Here is a 17,901-nt window from a genome sequence, read left to right on the forward strand (position 1 = left end):
CCCTAGAGGAGAAAAACTAAATGAAGCGTTCTCATACCATCCACCTAGAAATTGTTGTGATAGCTGTGTCTCGCGCCATTATAACTTCTCTACTTCAGAAATGAGAGGAAAACCAATCTTGTTAAGTAAACCTTTTGTCATTTTTCAGCTCAGCATTGATGGCACTAGCTAATCCTATGCTTAAAGACTGCTGAAAAATGGCAAAAGACTTTATCACTTTCTAGCTCAGTGTGGAATGCACTGTACTAATCCTATGCCGAAAAAAGTTACTGGAAAAACAGACATTTGAGGTGAGCATATTTAGAGTGTTGTTAGTGTTGTAGGGTGCTCTATATAGGAGCTGCTCTTCACCTAAACTTGGGAACTACTCAGAGTTCCTTCAGCACTCTAAGTCTGAAAGGGTATTGTTTTGATACACACATACATACTTACATACATATAAAAGACCCACTTGAGTTTGTGACAGGATAAACGCTTTAGCATGGCACTTGTCGCCCTCACTGTTCCGCCTCGGTTCCATAGTGCCAGTCTGCAATGTAGACAGTATATCAAGAAACAACCACAGCGGTATCTCAGATTCCAGCAAGGTGGAAACAGGAAAAGAGCGGTTGATAGCGAACCATGTTGAAAGGATGCTGATCGGACCAACAGGCCCTATACAGACACCCTGTCTCCATCAACCGGGATCCGCCTGCATGGAGGAAAACCCACTTCCAGCCTACTTTTATTTTAAGTGAAGACCTGGATTTATTACAGCTTTTTTCAGCAGTTTTGAAGAATATATTACCTGAAGCAGGCCACTAATTTGCAGAAAAATGATTGCCTCCCTGCGGAGAGAGGACATTACCCAAGAGCATGTAAATGCAGCATTCTTCCTAGTGGAAGCAGTTAGCTCCATAGTCCATCAGGTTGCATGATGAACGAGATGAATGCCTATTGCAGAACAGCATGTAATCAGGACTCGTCAGGGAGGGAGCCGCACTTCTTGGATCAGTCTCTCATTTAACTAGGCCCAGGGACCTCGTTAAGTTTAACAGAGTTCCACTCTCTAATAAAGCCTTTCAATTATAGTCCAAATCCCTCCAGTCTTCCTCCTAGGGACTCTTGAGTCTTGAAATCACTGCTATATCCTACAAACTACAGTGCTTGGTGACCTCAAATAGAAGACGTAACTCAGTCCAGCAGAGGAAGCCAGCACTGAGGGTATCTTCAGAGATATTAGACAGAGTTCTCATCAAAGCACCTGTCTGTTCCTGCCATAGGCTCAAAGCACACAGGTGGGATATATACATTAAACTTAGAATGCAAATCAAAAACTCTGCCAACCTGTTTGATTTTCCGTAAGGTATGCTCTTCCTGCACCTGAGCTAAAGGGTCATCCGGAGATGAGAAAAAAACGGTTCACTTCACCCAGGCCTGCATCACTGAGAACGACCGTCGATAGGTGTTCTAGAATGTTCCTTTGTTTAATGATTTCACCTGGGGATTGATCCCTCTTATGACATCACCCATCCCCCGGACGGTCCCTTAGAACCCCTAAATATCAGACCTCACTTAGGATCAGGCACCCACACTTTACACGTATTTCAGTGTGCTGAGATCAATGCAGTTTAAATAGATGAACATATAGTTTTGTGGGAGAAATCGAAAAAGGGGTCAATTGTAATTGCTCGAGAACATTCCCTACCAATGTCACAGTCATGAAGGCATATAAAAGCATGATGGGGGATATTTACTCTTTGTAGCTGCACATCTGTTGAAGGCACTAAAGCACCCCCTCTCTGCACGTTCAACCATTTTCCTAGTAGCGGCATCTTTTGGACACTGGTGCTAACACGTGCAAATGACATTTGCATCTCTTTTAGCGTGAGTAGCTGAGGCCAAACTGCACTTGCATTCGTTTTGCCCAGGTAGTTACTACCAACTTTTATCTGATGGGAATCGCCCATGGAATATCTATAAGTTACAGCTATGTGTGCGGAAAGGTCACAAATAAGTAAGCACACACTGCTTCCCTTTTTCTGCAAATACACACATTGGGAGACAAATGCAATCGATGTGTGGTACAAGTCTTAATTGCAGTGGGTTTATATGCCCATAATTTACACCAAGGTCTCTGTACCCCATTGCTCTCGAGTCGAGCACACACAAATAACAAAACCCACCTCTAGGCGCTGTTAACACTGATTAGCCTAGGTGAACCACCAAGAAGAAGAGGGGCAGGGTAAAAGGGTGGACTTTAAATCAGCTTTGGGTTTGCCAAAGGATGGTTCCCGGCTCAGGCCAAGAGGCAGAGAGTACCACAACACCACTCCCTGACTGCGTAGCATCCTAGCAGGCAACCGTCCATTGTAGAGAGAGATATTAATAGACCTTGGGGTAGAGGCCCCTTGTCTACGGATGCAAACCTCTGATGGACAGCAGACGGAGGTTTTTATTGGTTGAGGATAAGGGGGTGGAGCCGTAGACGTAGAGATGTAATGTCGACAGGTTTTTAAATTGAAACAAGTCTTGAATTCGCACCCAATGTGGCAACCTTCTGGTGCTGGAGACATGATCAAATTTTAATCCACACACCGAGGTGACGCCAGCAGTTTGAGGCTACCTGTGGTTTCTGTCCGAGATCTCTTGTAACCCCAAGCTAAAGCGAGGTGGCATACCTCGACCCTGCAGCTCTAGCCCCGTGATGCCAGCTAACTATCCCAGCCCTAAATTCAGCTCCATGGTTGTGGGGCGGTCCATTACAGGAAGAGGCCACTCATGGGCCACTCGTCTAGAGCTCCCACGTTTCCTAATTCTTGCATGTCCAGGTTGATGGCTTGAATTCTAGTATTTGTAGTCCTGATTTTATAGGATAAACAGAATGATAAGACCCTGAAAGTAAAACGAAAAAAAGAATTGGCAAAGCCAAAAGGCATGGCTTTGGGTGCAAGTCCTTTGGCTTTGTTAAAGTTAATAGTTGGTGGAGTGCCAGTGCCTTGATAGTATAAAAAGAAAACTTTTGGCTAAAAGCAAAGCTATTTTTCTGTCTCCAAAAACATACATTGCTACAGTACTCCATAGCAATGGAGGAAACTACCTTCCCTATTGATGAGCTTCTTGTGAAAGAACACAATGTTGTCATTTCAATGAAGTTTGCCAATTACTGACTTGGGTTGACCCATTGTTCCATGTACGATGCTGTAGTTAGTGGAAGAAAAAAGTGAATGACACAAAAATAGGACAAAGGATGAAGAAGGCTGACTGAAAAGCTAGGTATGTATATTATATTAAAAATAAAGTAAAATCAGAAGGTTTTGGCTAGCAACAGACCTAAAAACCAGGGATGAAAGAGCCACTCACACAGGACCTGAAGCACTCAAGAGATCTGAATTTTCTGGACTGTACTTCTGCTGGCAGTAAGTCTCTGCAGGCCTCTTCCACAGACCGTGCTGACCTGTGCATGCCATACGCTGCCACACTCCACTGAGCTCACGGTCTGTGTTTAGCCATTCATTGCCAGACTGCTGGACATCGGCCAGCACAGAGGAATGCTCTGTGCCAGTGACACAGTTATTCCAGAGAGGCGTAACCCAGCTACCTCTCCACTAGTTGATTGTGTCCTTGACTTTGGCCCGGCTCATCTTTGCACTGCCATTTGGGTAGGTCGGAGCTATACTACTTCCTCATACATAGAAACATATGAATATTTATGTAATTAATTATTTAGAGCTCTACACAGCACAACTATCAATATCATGGCGCTAAATGGGCATTTTGTGCATTCCAGTGCCATAAGCTTTGGGTTGCAGGGCAGGACCTATAGACTCTGATCTACGTTTACTGACAAGTTGTACATTATGTAGAAATCCGTGTCGAAGCAACATTTTTTGTATGTTCTTAATTTTGTAGCAATCCACGCTGAGGTCCAGTGAGCCCTTGGGCGCTGATTCTGCTTCTTTAGTAGTGTCTGTAGGGATTTAAGTTCACAAGCTGTCCGGGTCCATTTTGATGTGTAAAGTGAGAGGTTTCTCCATGCAGACCCTACTTTTTAGGTCGAGCGTGCAAGAGCTTTGACCTGTTGTAAGTATTGTGGGCATTTAACCACGCCCACCACACGGCCATCACTTTCACTTGTTCCTGGGCTTGCCTTTCAAAAATCCTTTATTATTGGTAAATGCTTTATGTTTGTCCCTCTTTGGGGAGGTTTTGTTACTGCCTTGCGGACTGCCCCAGTTACATGATAATTACATGAGTGCCGATACGTTTGACTGTGAGCGAACTTCTTTTTCTTTTTGTGTCTCTCCTTCGAATTCATGCTCACTGTAGCCATGGCGCTTTGAATCGGCTCACTTATGTCAACTGTTTTACTTTTCATTTTCATTTTAAAGGGGCAAAAAAAGTCCAGTTAGGAATTTACAATGCTAATAGTTCTATCTTGAGCAACAGTGAGACCCATTGCATTGCAAATGCTTGTTTCCCTGTAGGAAAAAAACAAAATCCCCGTCATGGTGCATGATGACCAGTCTTTTGGCCTTGCCAGTGCTTGATGGCAATGCTGACCAGCATCAGCAAAGAGAAATGCCATAATGGCCCTTACGTTGTGACGCCTGAAGGAGGTAAGGGGCAGGGATGCAACGAACGAGTGAGGGTAAGCGAGGGAGCTGGTCAATGCTGCAGAGTGGTGGGACTAATGGGGACAGGGGGTGGGAAGCAATAATGAAGCTTGGGGGAGACATATAATAAAAGAAACAAGCAAAAAAGTAGATGTGGGGCAGAGGAAGCAACGGACGAGCTGAGGGCACAAGGAAGAGCATGGAAGTGGATGTGACATAACGGCCAGAGCTGCTCACTTTGGCGCTGGGAAACCAGGTTCAAGTCTCGGCATTGGCTCAACATCCTGTGATTCTGGGCAAATCACTTAATTGCCCTGCTCCTACCAAAAATGAATGTGTCCTTGTGTAATGTAACTGGTGCTCATGTAAAGCACTCCAATACCTTTGGGTCCAGTTTGCACTATATAAAACCGCAAAAACAAAAAATATATATATATATATGGTCCACAAATTTGAAGGGGAAGAGACACACTGGGGAGAGAGCAAGAAAACACACACAATGCCCTCTAGGGCTGAAGGAAAAAAAGTAGTTCTCTGAATGTCAGAGATGGAGGGACACACCTTGTCCTATGTTACAGTTGGCCAGTGCTGCCGGTAGTTGAGTGCCTTTGAGCTTTGCCGCCCTTATTCGTTAATTACTGGCAACTGGAGTGCCTGTAATTTGTTACTACACTGACAGATGTGCGGGCTATTTTCCTCTGATCACCTCTCAAAGGCTGTAGTAGGCCCCATAATTTCCCCACCCCTTCATCCACTTCTTTTTAGTAATCAAGGGAACTTCCTGGACGTCTGTCAGGCACTGTGCCCGGAAGTGATCCGAGCGTGCACGCGCAGTGCAGACTTTCTGTAACAGCTTGGAGAAAATAGCGTAGAGGTCGGCCAGAGTCGTGCTCTGGCTCCTAATGTTTGAGCTCGACATGATACCTCAAGAGCCTTCTTTAAAATCGTCTTAAATTTTGTTGGGGCGGCGGCCAAAACAAACATTTGGGCCCCTTTAGGAAGAACCTGACATGTATTCACCATTGCAGCAGACGCCATTGTTCCTGTATGTAAATGAGTCTCTGCCAGCACACCTTGGCCATGAGAAGAACTCTCCCTGGCTAAGGTCACATCCTGAAGGGGAGGGGCGTATAAAGAGAGCTGCGGTGATTCTGCGAGTGAGTAATGCAGGGGGAGGCAGGAAAGGAAAGTTCAGGAAATAGAGATGCAGAGGGCAGAGAAAGTGAGAGAAGACATGAGGCAGGGAAGATGGCGGAAAGTTTGAGAGTGAAGAAGATGCCAGAGAATACACACACAGGAATGTTTGGGGAAAAGTAGGATAGGGGAGAGATAGAGGAAGGAGCAGATATCAGCATTGATCACCTCTGAGTTGGATAATCTCTTGCTGTGAATATCTAGAGGTGACCCTACACGCTGCAGATATGAGATGTCACCACTGCAAAACTCAATTGCCGTGGGTAATAGTAATGGACATCTTTACTGCCCCGGGGGAGTGGAGATTGATATTATTATAATTAAGGATGAGAGAGACTGCACCAAAGAACAGGAGATGGTATGGGAGTGGATGGGAAATGCCTGAAAGATTACAGAGAGCTGGATGGAGTGAGGGAATACATGCCCAAGGAGAGATGGGGAGGTGATGAATTAGATGATAAATAAGGCAGAGAATTGAGAAACGGCAGAGAAAACACAGAAATGTAGGAAGGCAGACTGGAGGCAGAAACTGGAGATAAAATTAACAAGCATTTGCAATGCAACGGGTCTCGCATTTCTCCGAGTTAGAGCTACTAGCAGTTGAAAACACCCAACCGGACTTTTCTTGCCACATTAAATGAAAAAAAAGAGCTCAATCTCACTGCTACAGTTTACTCGTAGTGAAACCTATCGGTAAACGTGCATCTACGTAACCGGTAAAAGTACAATTAACTGTGTAACAGGGTCGATGTCATGGAAAGCGCTTGACTTCCGCCAAGCGAGATCGCACTGCGAACAAAGATAAAAAGTAGTCCACAAACCCGATGGAAAACAGTTAAGCCTTGCATGTTTTCAGTACTTGGTCGCTGCGCTCGAGGAGGGCTAACCACCGGAAAAGGCATGACGTAAGCATGCCTTCCACCAATGAAAGAAAGCAGATTTTAACAGGCAAGCCCACGAACCAATGAAAGACACTTGCGTGACATGGACGGGGCTCTGAGGCCTTTTCTAACTCCTAAAACGTCTCGCAAGCGAAACGCATGCACAAGCAAATGCTTGAGGCAGAAAAATAAGTGCTGGTGCTGCGCCCCAGAAACAGCAAGCACAAATTAAGCACTGCACCCACTGCACCAGTGCTGGGAAGCGGATAATACCCCCACAAACTGGCAAAGGGGCACCTCCACCCCGCCCCACTGCACGCCCCTCTCACCCCACCCCCAATATCCCACCACCAGCCCTGCCTTTTCCACCCGCTCACAGCAGGTAAAACATGTCTGTGCTTTTTCCCTTAAATGATGAAAAACTGGACCGTAAAGCAATCTAGATCCGAACAGTTATTCCCCATTTTGGGTGAAAAACTTGCAACGGCTGGGCCAATGAGGCCCTGGGTGTGATAATATTAGAAGGCTTCCCGTTTTTTTAGGGTCGAGCTTGCGTTGCATGCGCTCGCGCATGCGTATCGCAGCGAGACGCTTTAGTTATTAGAAAAGGGCTCGGAGCCCTGTCGACATCACGTCAGTGTTTTTCATTGGTTCGTGGGCTTGCCTATTAAAATCCGCTTGCTTTCATTAGTCGAAGGCATGCACACGTCATGCCTTTTCCGGTGGCTAGCCCTCCTCGAGTGCATCGAGCAAGTACAGAAAACATGCGAGGCTCGCTGTTTTCTGTCCGGCTTGTGGACTACTTTTTCTCTATTTTACTAGCGCGATTTCTCTTGGCAGAAGTCGAGCACTTTACACAGTTAATTGCACTTTTTTGGGTTCCGTACATAAATGCACTTTTGGCGATAGGTGAAAAGTCAGGTTAGGAGTTTGCAACGCTATAAGCTCTAACATGAGCAAACACGAGACCCGTTGAATTGTGAATGCTTGTTTTTTCGTTTTTTCAACAATTACAGATCACAGTTGGCTTAATGCAGTGCAATACAATTGGAATCTGCAGTGCAATTAAAATGTGTTCGGCTAATTTTTTGTCTTATCCAATGAGACAGTTCATAAAATGATACGACCATGTCCCTCCCCTAGTTGTGGGAATGTATTGTTCAGGAGGTATGTTAACTTCGCTTATCTTAAAGTGTAAATAAGCCATTTGGGCGCATTGTTCCACTTTCAATGGGAGGGTTATTCATAGAGTAGGCAGATCAGGTAGCAATCAATGAGCCACTACAAAGTATTCGATAATATAAGTTAAGACACTACGAGCCCTTGAGACAAGGTTTCCCTACTGTCCTTGGCACCTGATGACACTTAAGCTAATTTATTGTGCAAACTACATGAATCACTTTCCAGTTATCTCGCATCTTGTGGGGAGACGGCGCAAGTGGGAGGCAAACCTGTTTGGAACACTGACCGTCAGTGTCTTCATCAGCCCCACTGGCTCCCTTTCAAGGTAATTTCGCCAAGCCTCTCCTGTCAGCCACCAGACTGCAACTGGCCCGTCATGGAAGTTCAGACAGTGCTCCCATCACATACTCAGCCCTGGAGGATGGTCCTGAAACTAGTCAGAGGGGGCACCCTGTGGCAAGGGCACAGACCAGTCGGGGTAGGATGTGTTAGAGGGATACTATGGTCCAGCAGGGTGAGGCCACTGGGGATGTTCCTGGCCAGGACACCATCAGCCACATTTTGGGGGTCTATCAGGAGTCTCAAGGCATGATGGGCCAGGTATTTGCAGAACTCCAGGAGATCAAGCTGCTGCAGAGGAACATCCACAGGGACATGCATTAACAATGGGAGGCCCACAATACCAACATAACCTCCCTACCAGGGGTGTTGAGGGACATTAACACTACTCTGCATTTCCTTTCTGGTTTCATTTGCATACCCTATACGGTCTCACCTAGGGCTGGGAGATTTTTAGGTCTGGTGATAGACAAGACCTTTTAATTTTACTAAATATATAGTAAACTTAAATAAGGGGCTTTCAGGCAGCCCTCTTCATCCATTGGTTTGTTACTGTGTCATTCGCATTTTGCTTCTGCGCATTGCAGCATACAATACAGGTCAGCCCACTACAACTATTGCCTAACTTCTTTGTGAGTGACAGCATTCTGCCCTTTCACAGGACACACATCTACACTGAAAGCAGTGCTAGGAACGAGTATGGCAAGGCATGCTTTTTGAGATGAAGAAAAAAGTTTATGCTTTTATCCACTGTTTTTTTTTTTTTTTTTGATTGGGGAGGGCCCACAAGCTTCCCAAAAATAAAGTTTTGCAAAAACCTTAACAAAAGAAGTTCTAAAAAAAAATGCTAGAAGCCAACACTAGATCTACTGGCTTCGCCAATGCTTGTTTTTTTCATGTATGTAGATAAGAATCAAAGTGCAAATTTGCCTTTTTTGCTAGAACCATATGCATCTAAAATGCGCAACAAAGGTCCACTGCAATTTATTATTCCACAACCTTGTGAAATAAACAGTTCGCCATGGTTAGCCAGTTGTTTCTAGCAGTCTGGTCATTTTTGTCCACTTTATGTGTGAAGTCGATTTTTAGCCCAGCTTTGATCCACAGCCAAATTAAAAGAACTATGGGATTTTATTCGATTGACTTCTATGCAAATTGTTTCCCCTGCAACCTCTTCACCTGTTTCACCATTTTGTTATTGGTTTTCCATAACTCTGAACACAATAATTGGGGGGCTGGGAGCACGCCTAGGTCCCGCATCCAAGCTCCCTAAATGTACATGTATACAAGTGGAGTATGGAGTTCCTAAAAGAATCAGAAAAGAAAACGGAACAGGCAGTAGGTCGGGATGGGTCTGAGCAAGCAGCTCGGGTGGTGGGGGGTTGTGATTGGTCAGAAGCAAGAGCCCTCACACACCCAGATGGGTGTCATGGTTTATCATTGGACCGCTCCGTGTTGAGCCGGTGCTGCAATGCCCAACGAGCCCCTTCAGGGGGCTCTTTGCCGGAGATCTTTTAAAATAAGACGCCGTGATGAAATGTAAGTGGAGGTGCTGTGTGTGTAGACTGGTGTAAGTGTGGTATAAAAATAACTAAGAGAGACCCTGAAAGTTTTGATAGGTGGGGCCTTTTGTTACAAATAAAAACAAAAAACAAATGGGGGCTGTGTTGGAGACAATGTTCTGGTACAGCTCACAGGAAAGTGAGAACGACAGTCAACATGTTTCCTGCCATGTAAAGTTCTTGCAGATCTGGACACTTTATCAGGACCATGTAACCTAATCTACCAATGATTGGGGATATAGTAGTGGTGTTTAGCAGCAATACCCAATCTCAAAAACTCACCCTCAAAGTGTAGGCTACATGTTACAGATCTCCCAGATATCGCACCTCTACAGAAGGCAGTTGCCTGGTGGGGCTCAGGTGGAAATGTCTTCCAGTGACTTAAGTACTGCCCATTAGAGGTGTGTTTGCACACACCTCCTTCAACATCAGTGGTTGACACTCTCTGTAGGAAGTACACCTGAGTAGTTAGTGGGAGAGCACCTGGCAAGGCAGATTGTGGGCATGTAACATTGTTGGACAATGGATGTCAGTAATTATTGTTGTGTGATGTGGTCATGGATAGACTGTTGGTACTTACAGTCATGTAATAACCACATGATAACCATTCAGAGGTTTTTGGACATTAACCGCCATGGTGAGAGGTTTTAAGAGGGCAAGTTTAAACAAAGACTCTATCTGACTATTAATAGATTGGCATCTCATTTCTTAGGGTGTTGTGATTTATGCACACACCCTATCAGTGATATTGACATGGACTAATTCAGTGGCTACACAACAGAGAGTACTCCTTAATGGGGAGTTATGCAACCACCTCTCTATGGGACCTGTGATTAGTGAATTACACTAAGATATGGTTTATTTAGACTGACAAGTGGCCTGACAAGTGGCCTCTTTATATATGCAGGCATTGAGCAAAGGACTTAGGGCCAGATGTAGGTAGGTCTGTTTCGCAAAATCGGATGCAGAACGGTGTCTCAGACACCGTCTGCGAGTCGCTATGGGGTCGCAAAGATCCACCTCATTAATACTAATGAGGTGGGTCGCATTTTGCGACCCCATAGGGAGTCCCTGCACTCACAGGAATGGTGGCCTGCTAAAGACAGCAGACCTCCATGTCTGTGACTGCTTTTTAAATAAGGCAGTTTTTAAATTTATTTTGCAGCCCGTTTTCCTTAAAGGAAAATGAGTTGCAAAAGAAAAAAAATAACGAAACCATTTGATTTCGGTTTTTCAGAGTAGGCAGTGGTCCACTGGGCCACTGCCTGCTCTGAAAAACCCTTTTTGGCAACATTCACAAAAAGGAAGGGGTCCCATGGGGACCCTTTCCCTTTTGCGAATGGGTTACCACCAGTGTGACACTGGTGGTAACTGCGAATTGCTTTGCGACCCCATTCGCAGTCACTAAGCAAATTAGCATAGGGATGCGAGTCGCAAATAGGAAGGGGACACCCCTTCCTATTTGTGAGTTGCATTCAAAATTTGCGAGTCGGTACTAACTCGCAAATTGTGAATGAGCGTCGCAATCAGCATTTTGCATGGCGCAAACTGCGATTGTCGCAGTTTGCACCATGCAAAGTGCTTGCTACATCTGGTCCTTAATCCTGAAGCAACCCTTTCTCTTACCAGGGTTGAAACGTCAACGATTATCTCTTTTGGGTTTTAGATCATTTATGTTCCTCATTGTGCAACAGTGGATGCATGTGTTTGATAGAAAACAACTATGGATTGAACCAGAGAGCTCCTATGGTGTCTTTTGTATATATTGTATGTGTTTATGTGCTCATTTAAGCACTGCATCATCTGCACATTTAAGTTGTACTATAATTTGCATATATATTGGATAATATATAATAGCAACACAAACTGTCAGTTTATTTGTCTATTGGTGTATGCAATCCAAGTGTTGATTAACTATTAGATTGTTGAAATAATACATTTATTGTTGGTCTTCCTAGACTCGTTTGAAGGAGGTTGATCCTTGTAATAGAAAGAGACCCAAGGTGGACTCTGTTTATATAGTCTTCACAGCCATAGTATCCCTCACCTCACTGCACCCATAGCAGAAAGCTGTTCAAGTTAGCCATTCACAAATCCCTTCAAAAGGGTAGTCCAGGACTACACAAGTAACTAGCAGATGCTTCAAGAACCTCCCCACTAACCTACTACAAGAAATAGTGGCTGCACTACACAATTATCAGTTGACACTAATACACTCGTAGCCACTCTGAACACAACACTATTCCATTAGCAGTAAATTATGATCCCTGGCTGAACTCTTAAAACCGAAATACTAAACCCTCTGCCCTATGGTGTTCAGACAAACCTTAACACCAACTAAAGAAATGAACACAACGTTTTTCCTGCTCTCGTCTTGGGAAGTGAAGGCAAGTCAGATTTACAAGTGCCCATCCTTAGCTGTTGTAGGCAACTGCTTGAACACAAAAAGCCAACTGAATTAAATTCCACATAAATACTTACTTATTCTTCAGAATCATGTAATACTGGAACAAGCCTGAGTCATCAAATGTTGAAACAAGCTTTATCATGCATGCATAATCAGCACAATATTTCTGTCTATGTATTTCAGCATATTCACACTAGTGCCTTTTAAAGAGGAAAGCTGATGTCTCATTCAACCAGCAACCACTGATGGGGTCCCTGGTCAACTGATGATCACAAAGACATCCAACGTGTTTGTACAGTGGTTATGACCTAGGCTTCTCGTTCTGAGCTAACACCCATCACAATGGAAGTCTATGAAATTAACAGACAGCAGCCACCCATTTGCAGCTGCACTCTGTGGTTTATTTGACACAAGTCTGCACACTATTGTTGTGTTTTAGACAGTTGTTCGATATGTTTCTACTATGTTATGTGTATTTGTAAAGCACGTTATCACCCGTGAGGGTATCCTTGTACGGAACACGTGTGTGTGCCTAGCCCTGATTATGGTAGGTTGGCTAATCCAAAAAGAGAGCAGGAGGTTCTGATGTGGAGTGGGAAGTCATTCCACACTTTAGGAGCAATATATGGAGTAGGAGCCCTGCCTGGGGTCTGGTGGAAGGAGATGCAACAGTTCAGGTTGATGGGGTCTAAGTTGTGGAGCGCCTTGAACGTGTGTGTGAGGAGTTTGAAATGAGAACATTTGTGTATCAGGAGCCAGTGGAGCTCCCTGAAGTGTGGTGTGATGTGAGTTCTGTGTGAGAGATTGGGGATGAGTGTGGCTGCTGCGTTCTGGATGGTTTGTAATCTTCTGGTGAGTTGCTTAGTGATCCCAATGTTAGCGTGTTCTCATAGTCCAACTTGCTGGTGACTAGGGAGTGAGTGGCTGTTTTCTAGCGTTGCTTGGGAGCCATTTGAAGATCTTCTTTAGCATCTTCAGGGTGTGGAAGCAGGATACAATCATGGCGTTGACTTGTGTGGTCAAGTCCAGTTTGCTGTTGATGATGATTTTGCTGTTACTGGCAAGGGTACTGGATGTGGGTCTGAGTCCAAGTTGAGCCATTCATGGTTGGAGTCCTATGGTGAGCTTTTCTTGCTGAAGACCAATACTTCTGCCTTGTCAGTGCTGAGCTTGAGAGACTTGGCTTTCACCTAGTTAGCAACTTCAGTCATACAAGCAGTGAACTTGTTTCTTGTGTTGGGGGTCCTGTCTAGGAAGGAGAGTATGAGCTGTGTGTCATCAGCGTAGGAGCGGATGTTTATGTTGTGTGCTTGGATGACACTGGCCAGAGGGATCATGTATGCTTTGAAGAGAGCCTGAGCAATGAACCTTGAGGCACTCCGCAGATGAGGGCTTCCGAGGAGTAAGGTGAAAGGCCGACAACTCGTGTTTTATCCATCATGAATCAGCAGATCCTGCGAACAGCACATCCTTCAATGCCTGTTTCATGAAGGTGCCTGATGAAGAGTAGTGTGAAACCATGTCAAATGCTGCAGAGAGATCCAGGAAAATGCTGGCCTATTGTGTCTTCTCTGTCAAGAACCACACGGATATCGTCAGTGGCAGTGATTAGTGCTTTTCTATACTGTACTTAGGCCTGAATCCAGGCTGTAAGTCATTGTTGGTGGCTGAAGTGGTCTGTGAGGCACTAGTTGAATAGTTTCTCTAAGACTTCTGCTGAATATGATAGGAGGGAGATGGGTTGGTAAATGGAAAGCCTGGCTGGGTCAGTGGGTGGTTTCTTGAGCAGAGGCATGATGGTGGCATGTTTAAAGTTGTCCTGTAATGTGGCAGAGTCAGTGGAGGCATTGAGGATGGGTGTTGGTGCTTAGCTAATTGGTAGGAGTTCTTTGATGAAGGTATGGAGTGGCAAGGGTCAGATGGGGAACCCAAGTGGATATTCTTTATGGCAGCAGCGGTTTCACTGGTAGTGATGGTGGACCACAAAGGCAGGGTTTGTCCTTTGGCTCTGATGGGAAGTTGAGTTGCGACTTTGAAGTGGTCTGGTTTAGAGACGAAGGAGCAATATATGGAGGTGATTTTGTTACAGAAGAATTCTGAGAGCTTGTTGCAAAGGTCTTGTGAGGGGGTGATGTTGCTGGAGGCAGCCGGAGATGAAGTGAAATCTAAGACAATGGCAAAAATGTCCTTGCTGCTGTTAATGCTAGCGTCAATGCGATCTTCAAGAGCTATGCGCTTTGTGTTCCGAATCTGCTGGTAGCATTTTATCTTTATCTGTGGTGTCTTGGTGGTGGTGCCTTTACTTGTTCTTAACTTATTCTCCTTTTGCACTCCAGTTGCTAGAAGTGACATTTCATCAGTCTGCTTTGCTCTGTGTACCAGCTGGCCTCTTGTTGGGCTCTTGCCATTGGGTTGTGCTTGAGGGGAGCCAGGATATTTGTGCATGCAGTGATCCAGCTACTGAGGTTCTTAATGGCTTTTGGCAAGTTGCTGGTATGCATGCTCCAGTGCAGGGGAGGGTGCTCCTCACTCCTCTTCTGTGATGCTTTTCCAGCTGCTTCAGGTGGGTCCAGTAGTAGTAGTAGGTCTGTGATGTTGCAGGACAGGCATGCTGAAACTGATGAGAGTGTGGTCTGACTAGGTCACAGTTGGTTGATTGTCAACCCTGATGTTGCTAATTGAGGAGAAAATTGGGTCCAATCAGTATTCGGCGGTGTGGGTTGGTTCGGTAATGTGCTGGGGGAGGCCAAGATTTCTGAGGTTTTCTACAAAGGCTGTAGAGTTTGGGTCAATGGAGTTTTCTAGGTCAAAGTTGAGGTCTCTGATGAGGATGAAGGAGCTGGTGTTGATGATGAGGGGTGCGAAAATGTCCATTATGTTGCTGATAAAAAGTGTGCTGGGTCCTACTGATCTGTATATGAAGGCTCTACTCAGGGAGAAGATGGCTGTGATGTGTATCTTGCATGTGAGGTGTTCCATGTAGCTGGTGAGGGTGTCTGGGTAGGTGTCGCAGCTGATGGTATCTTTGAATATGGTGGCAACTCCACCTCTGGCTTGTGCTGATTGTTTTGCCTGGCATTCATCTAGGGATAGATGTAGCGATGTCCGGTGTAGAGGTTTGGTTTAGTCATGTTTACCAGGAGCAGCAGGTCCGGAGCATGGTTGCGCAGTAGGGCCCACATCTCTGTGCTTGTTTGATGAGCAAGCTGGTGTTGAGGAGCCTGCAAGCGAGTGTGGTGTGCTATGTGGGTGGTGGTTAGTCTGTGTAAGTGTGAGGCTGGGTTGAGTGAGTGGGATGCTGGGTGATGTTATTGCAGGAGTGGTGGGTTTAGACTGTGGGAGACTATGAAAACTTGTAGGAGGCCATGAGAACTCTCCTTATGATTTGTGCGAGCAGCGGCCAAAGTCAAGAGCATGGAGGAGTACAGTAGGACAGCAGTGGGTCCAGGTGCGGATTGGTGCAGACGGGCTTCCCTTTCACACGCCAGCAGTGCCCTAGTTGCACAGATCCACTGCACTTCCATTCTGCAACTGCCATGAAGAAGGTCCTGGGAGGGAGGAGGAGCACAGTGGACTGTTTGCTGGAAACCAGTGATGTTGCTTCCTATGCAGATGGATTATGGGAAATCCAATGATGTCACTTTCTCTGCAGTTGGAAAATGGGAGGTGCAGTGATGTCTCCTTCTATGCAGATGGATGATGGGAAATGAAGCCCTGCTGCTTCGTTTCTTCTTAAAGTAATAGAATCTGTCCATACTGTTTGTCCATAGCACTGCAGGAGTAATGTAGTGTTTGGCAATCGTCTGGACTTGAGACCTGAAATGCTATGACATATTGCAGCTCGCAAGTCCTGCTTAGGCTATTTTAAGAATGGAATGTTTGCACACCACATGCACTTAGAACTCCTCTTCCCGTCAAAGCATTTTTAAAGATTTACTGTGATGTGTTCTCAAGACTTAAGCTGCACCAGTAGTCTGGTGGAAATAAGTTTCTCACTTGCAAGCACTCATGAAACAACTCTTCTCCCATTGTTAATGGCCCCGTTTGTTCATACAGGTGCCACATGCGGACTGGCTGCTTTAGATCCAAGTACACCAATTCAATCAGCAAATTATAGGGCCCAAGACCCCAGTGAATTTGCATCATAATTTGTAGCCTGTCCCAGCCAATCAGTTCATTCAGGAAGACCGAGCTAACCACCTGTAAGTGTCTGCTTTCAACAATTCTGGATCATAGGAGATGTGATACTATTTCACGAACTAACTAATTTCCACAGAGTACTCACATGATGTCACAGCACACTTTCTTCCAATTGACATTTTATCATGGGATGCAGGAACTGCAGTTTTCTTAATCCCTGTTGGTGCTCGCAGGCATTATCTAATCCCATTATTGGAATGTAGATGAGATTATGTTTTAGGTAATTATCCCTCACTCTTTTCATGTCCCATAGCCTTTGGCTTGGATCTCTAGCTTGGTTGGCAGGCAGTTATCTTATGCTAATGTCTTTTGGGACAATTGTAATTGCCATAGATTGTTGTTGCCTGACGTGGGCATGGAAGACCGCAAGCAAGCAACCAGTGCACATTGCTCATGATGGGATTTATCTGATTAGAACAAGAGTCTTGTCTCAGAATCACATCTGTAGCTTTCTGCACTTGTCACAGCCTCTTTGTACAGCACAAGGAAAGACCTGCAAATGCACACAAAGAAAACACTTGCAGTAATGACTCCCTATTTGTAGTTACAAAGTGCCAATAAATAACAAATTCATAAGTGTGTTGAAACTTGTTTCAACTCAGGCACACTTTCATGTTTTTGACAAAAAGTCATCTCAGAGTACAGATTTTAATTAATTGAGCGTGTTGAAGGCCACTGCATGTGGGTGGCGGCAGTGACCGAAACACATAATAGCTATGCAGGGTTGAGGATCTGGGGCTGGCTACAGGAGGTGTTTTTTGATGTAGGGAGAAATGATGGAGGGTTTTAAGTATTAGGAATTCTCCTTTCGGGTTGGTTATTTGCCTGTTATTTAAAGGTTGATATGTGTATGTATTGAACCTTGAAAACAAATCAAAATATATATTATGTAAAAAATAACCTCTAGGTTGCACACATGGGTCACCAGTGGCTATCACACACAATTAATTAATCAATCAATCTTGAATTTTTAAAGCGTACTACTCACCTGTGAGGGTCTCAAGGTGCTGAGGTGGGGGGTAGGGGTGGGGGGGTGGAGGAGGGGGAAGTTGCTGCTACTGCTCCAACAGCCTGGTCTTGAGAAGTTTCCTGAAGGCAAGGAGGTCTTTAATCTGACGCAGGTGGGTGGCAAGAGTCTTCCACGTCTTGGCAGCGAGGTACGAGAATGATCTGCCACCGGTTGTAGTTCTGCAGACGCGTGGAATGATTGCAAGGGTTAGGTCCTCTTCTGGAGTTTGGCCGTGGTTCCTGCATAGAGGGCATTGCCGTAGTTATGTTTGCTGCTTACGAGGGCTTGGGTGAATGTTCTTCTGGTTGCGGTGGGGATCCATTTGTAGATCTTTCGCAGCATGCGGAGGGTGTTGAAGCAGGAGGAGGAGATGGCGCTGAGTTGCAGGGTCATGGATAATGAGGAATCCGAGATGTACCCTAGGTTGCGTGCGTGGTCGGTGAGAGTCGGAGCACCTCCGAGAGTGGCAGGCCACCAGGAGTCATCCCATGCGGAGGGATTATTAATGAATTCATTTGTTGGAATCTCGTGT

At 45.2% G+C, this 17,901-nt stretch overlaps 1 protein-coding gene across 1 annotated transcript in view; it reads left to right on the top strand.

The window, feature by feature from the left end:
* Positions 1-17,901, top strand: part of PKD1 (polycystin 1, transient receptor potential channel interacting) — a 372,995-nt gene that overhangs the window by 41,952 nt on the left and 313,142 nt on the right. The window lies entirely within an intron of this gene.

Source organism: Pleurodeles waltl, chromosome 10, assembly GCF_031143425.1.
Source record: "Pleurodeles waltl isolate 20211129_DDA chromosome 10, aPleWal1.hap1.20221129, whole genome shotgun sequence".
Lineage (NCBI taxonomy): Eukaryota > Metazoa > Chordata > Amphibia > Caudata > Salamandridae > Pleurodeles > Pleurodeles waltl.